The sequence below is a fragment of the Sarcophilus harrisii genome, chromosome 4 (assembly GCF_902635505.1).
Source record: "Sarcophilus harrisii chromosome 4, mSarHar1.11, whole genome shotgun sequence".
Taxonomy (NCBI): Eukaryota; Metazoa; Chordata; class Mammalia; order Dasyuromorphia; family Dasyuridae; genus Sarcophilus; species Sarcophilus harrisii.
In genome coordinates, this window is record NC_045429.1 from 435,734,017 (window position 1) to 435,739,668 (window position 5,652).

Sequence of the window (5,652 nt, forward strand, 5' to 3'; positions counted from 1 at the left end):
ACACAAATGTAAAGAATGACATAATCTCTGCTCTCAAGGAGTTTACACTCTAGTGAGGGAGACAACAAGTACGTCTTTGAATATATAAACAGTTCCATTTATATATTCAAAGACGTACTTGTTGTGTGTGTGTGTGTGTGTGTGTGTGTGTGTGTGCAAAACTATAAGACAAATAAATACAGATGCTGCATCTTGAAAGAAGAAAAAGATTCTCTGGGGTCAGGAGGGAGCATGGAAGATAGTATAAATACACAGAGGTAGGAGATGCTCTGCCATGAATGAGGAAGGAGGAGAAGATCAGTTTCTCTGGATCACACAGCATATGAGGAAGAGTAACATGCAGTAAAAGTACAAAAATAGATTGGGGTTATATAGTGGAAGACTTTAAGAGCTAAACAAAGAAGTTCATATTTTCTCCTGGAGAGAATAATAATAAAAGCTAGCATTTATATAGTGTTTGCCAAGCACTTTTCATAAATTATCTCATTTGACCTTCATAACAACTGTGTGAGGTAGATGCTATTATTATCCTTTTTTTTTTTCAAATAAGGAAAATAAAGCTCTGAGAGGTTAGATGTCTTATCCAAAGCCACATAGCTAGGAAGTGTTTGAGGAGGATTTGAACTCCCAGCTGAATAGTCTAACCACTCCAGCCCCTAGGTACCCTCGTGGAAATAAGAATGGAAAGCAGGTTGGAATCATTGTGGAAGGCTGCCAATTCCAGTGTGAGAAGAACCACAGAAGTTTTTAAGAGAAGTGATATTAATAGACCTGACCATCAATATTACTTTGGTGTAGGAATTGAATTTAGACCAGAAGCAGGTGACACAGAGTCAGGGATGAGTGTAAACCAGATCACCAAGCATCACTGAAGGCCCAATGAGGAATAAATGTAAAGTCTTGCATCTTGATGCAAAAAATCAACCTCACAACCATATGGGACTGAAAGCAGTTATTGTGAAGAAAATTTGGCAATGTTTTGTCTGCAAGCTCAAAGTCAGTGATATGAGGGGGCAGCCAACCCCCCAATAGATAACACCAAGATCTTGGACTGCATGGAAAGGGTTGAGGTTTCTAGGAAGGAGAAGATGATGTCACTGTACGCTGACCTTGTTAGACCTCATCTGGAATGTTGGGTTCAGTTCTAGGTACCATAATTTAAGACAACGATAAAGTGGAGATTGTCTAAAAGAGAACAAAGGAGAATATGGATGATTGGACATATTAAGTATGGAAAAAAGAAAGACTTGGGGGTGGGGGTTAGGATGGCTGCCTGCAAGCATTTGAAGGACTGTTAAGTGAAGGAGGAATTAGGCTTGCCCTATCCAACCTCGGAAGACAGAACCAAGAGCAATGGGCAGAAGTTAAAAATTTAGGTTTGATTGACCACAGAAACTTCCCAACATTAGAGCTGCCTCAGACCTCAATTGGCTGCTTGGGAGTGGGGACTGGGGTAGAGGATGAGGGGGAGGGAAGGTCTACAAGTAAAGACTAGACAACCAACCCCGTTAAACATACCGTGTTCTGGTGGAGATTCTTTTTATGTCCAAGTTGGCTAGATGACTACTGGACAGACTTTCTCACTCTCCAATTCTTTGATTCTGTGAAGTTTGCTGGTAATGGTAGCATACCTGGAATAAGTACCTAAAACTTCCCGAGATGTCTACTTTGAAGGAAACAACCCTGATTTAGATGCATAAATTCTCTATTTATTTTTCAGCATTGGAGCATAGTAGATTAAAAGGCTATCCAGGGAGCAAGGAAGCTCTGGGTTCTCTGCCTTTGATACTTATCATCTGTGTGATTTTGGGAAAATCATTTAACTTCTTGGTTGTCTTCAAAACTTTTTTTGATCATGTTCAATATTAATAAAAATTTTTGAACATGTACCTCCAATGTGTGCTTATTTGTTGATTTATTTTATATGCCTGTACTGCTTTACTAGTGGGTTGGTTGTTGTCCTTCATGCTTGCCGAATACCAAAATGACAATACTGTGTTGGCGGCAAGGTACGAGGTGTCCAATTGTGGCTGCTCGGATCAAGATGAGCTCAGGAGACTTTACCACAATTTGGGCACAGATACTCCAAAGGAACATTTGAAGTGGAGATGTCTTGAAATTTGTGCATCTCGGGTTTCTCTTGAGCTACTGTAATTCTGTTTTGCTCCTAGAATATAGTGCTTAATTGTGCACATTATAAAACTCACATAAAAATAGAATTTAAAAAAGGATGAGGTAAGATGAAATAACATTTGATCCGAGGATCAATAGGGAGACATAAGTGTTTATTGAGTAAGAGCTTGATGTGGTAAAACCTGTGATTAGGAAAATCACTTTGGCAATTGAGCGGAGGCTGGAGTAGAGACCTGTGGAGGAGAGATTTGAGTCAGGGAGATCAACACTGTGGCTATTGCAATAGTGCAAGCAGTAGATGATGAGGCCTTCTTCTAGGTCGGTGGCCTATGTGAGTGAATGATCTGAAGGGGACAGATGTTAGAGATGAGAAAGTAGAACTGCTAAGATCTGGCAACATGATCCCTAAGAACCATCAGACCTTCCCATCTGACTTGGAGTTGAAATCTTCTGTGTATCTTTTTCTTCCCGGATTGATTATGAGCTTCTTGAGAGCAGTATAACCTATCCAAGCCTGCTTATCCTGTCCTTTCTCCTACACAAAAAAGGAAAGGGGGTAGGGGTGGGTCTTACTGGACATTAGCTCTCAGAAGGGAAGGAACATGGGATGGGGAGGTATTTTCCCTAATGGTACCTGCAAAGCTTCTGTAGGTTGTGACTGCCCTGAGTGCTTAATGGCTATCCACTGAAGCTGGAATGAGACCCAGTGGAAGAACATCCTCTGATCAACTCTTGTCAACCCACCACTGATGGAATATTGCTGTAATGTCCAGGGAGCCTTAGCTTCAACTTTGGAGACCACCATTGCGCCAAACAACTCTCTAAGGCATATACCAATGTGTGACCCTGATCAGTGACTTCCTTCTTAATTATTCATCTCTTGGTGTTTCAGGCAACTCTTCAAAAGGCTCTAAAATGCAAAGGTGCCAGTCTACCCTGGAAGGTGAAGTTTCCTTATCCTGACCTTCCCAATGAAATCACAGGTCTATGTCCTCTCCTGTTATTATCGTATTAAGATTTTTCTTTAAGCCTCATACTTTTACAGCCACTGCTCCTACTCTTGACAGTCAGGATATCCCACCACACCATTTCCCTTCTGCCTTCACCTTCCTTCCCCTGCCCCTTATCTCTCTGACTCACCCTCCCCTCTGTCCAGTGCCCCCAATTCTATAGCTGTCCCTGTTCTTTGGTTCATGACAAGCATTCCATTTTTGTATCAGTACTTGGCAATGATCATGTGAGTGAATCCCATCCAGAACTTCTCCAATATTCAGGTTAAAGGGGAAAACAGCTGGCACAAAGAGCTGCCTATTCAAAAGGAATCTTTCCACAGCTTATGAGCTTGTATTTGCGGTACCAGAATGTTCTACCGCCCCCACCTTCTCCTGTACCAGCCCTCCCCCTCACCCTCCCCCCACACCCAGTCATTGGTTTAATTTAATAATACCTTTCATTGGTATAGAGCTTTTCACAGATGTTAGCACTCTTTGACAAATTATCTCATTTCCCACCCACTCCCCTCCCAGGGCTTTTTTTCCCTCTGTGTCTTTACCCAAGAATGGAGAGAAAACACCTTTCCTCCCCCAGACACCTGAGGCTCACCCCTGTAGAAGGAGAGACAGCCTGCTGGAATGGAGAAGGTGTTGGGTTTGGAGCCCACAAGGACCGGGAGTTCAAATGCCTCCTCAGATACTTGTTAGTTTTGTCACTTCCCCTTCTCCAGATCTCAATTTCTTCCTCCTGTCAAATGAAGGAATTGGGCTGAATCTTCCAGCTATCAGTCTATGATCTGAGATTTTACTATCTATTTCAGAAAGAGCTGTGCTCTTTCCTTAGTGAGATTCAATTTGGGAGATTGGGAATTTAGGGGTTGGAAAGAAAAAGTCACACTTCTGAGCCAGCCCTCTTTGACAAGGGTCCTTGAAATGAAACTCGCTTTTATTGCCTCCTCTTCTCTCTGTATCAGATGAAGAGATGATATGTTTTTGAGATGGTCTTAAGAACTTGCCATTTTCCTTCATTTATCCACTCCTCTGCTTCTACTCATCCTGGTTCCATCCAGGTCTCTTCTGACCCCATTCATAGACTTTTCAGGACTTCCATTTTTCTTTTCCTATCAGTAACTTGTAAATCAAGGAGGAAAACCTTTATCTGAGCCCAGAGTGGAGAGCATCAGAGCTGCTGCCAAGGCCCCACAAGCTCTGACGGTTATAAATGTGACACGAAATAGCAGGAAGTAGATCACTAAATCAAGCACTTTCCCCACTAGTCCAAAAGACGATAGTGAGCTTCTCCATTCTCTGAATTTCATGCTTCTCTCTTCAGTTTGACCCCTGGTGCCTGAGTTTCTTTGAGCTTGGACTGGGAAGTGGGGAACGTTGACACTTTATCAGGAGTAGAGAATTTCAGGTCTGGAAGAGACTTCATTTAATCTTAATCTTAATGAAACTCTCTACTACATGATATCCAACAAGCACGCTTCCAGTTGATTTGAAAACCTCCAATAAGGAGATCTCTATTGCTCCTATTTGGATATAGCTCTGATTGTTAGTAAGTTCTTCTTTGTTCTGGGTCAAAATCTACTTCTGTGAATACCACCAGATGATCCTATGAGACCAAGAAGAACATGCTTTGTCTTTCTTCAGACCAGCACCATTCAAATCTTTCAAGTCAAGGCAGGTTGGGGCATTGCAGAGGGTTCTAGATTGAAGTGAGAGGATCTTGATCTTTGATCTTTGAATCTTGGATGTGCTATTATATGGCCATGAACATGTCACCTAGCTTCACTAAGCCCCAATTTACTCATCTGTAAAATGAGAAAGCTGGATTAGATGAACGCTAAGGTTCTTCTTAGCTCAAAAGTCAATGAACCTATGCTTCTAAATCTTTAAATTCATAGAACTAGTGCTGGAAGTCACTTTAGAGATCATCTAATCCAACCTGCCTTACTTTACAGATGAGTAAACCGAGGCACAAAGTTGACTTGCCTAAAGTCAGCCAAGTTATAAGTGGTAGAGCTGGTATTCTCACCATTGTTGTTTCTTCTGCACTATACTCCCTCAAGACAGCTGTTCTATGCTCTCAGAGTCTTTTGTTCAATCAATCAAGAAGCATTTATTAAGCACCTAGGAATTTATATTCTAATGGGGGTAACAAATATATAGACATATATCAAACTGTGCATACCCTTTGATCCAGCAGTGTTACTACTGGGATTATATCCCAAAGAGATTATAAAGAAGGGAAAGGGACCTGTATGTGCACGAATGTTTATGCAGCCCTTTTGTAGTGGCTAGAAACTGGAAACTGAATGGATGTCCATCAGTTGGAGAATGGCTGAATAAATTGTGGTATATGAAAATTATGGAATATTACTGTTCTGTAAGAAATGACCAACAGGATGATTTCAGAAAGGCCTGGAGAGACTTACACGAACTGATGCTGAGTGAAATGAGCAGGACCATGAGATCATTATATACTTCAACAACAATACTAGATGATGACCAGTTCTGATGGATC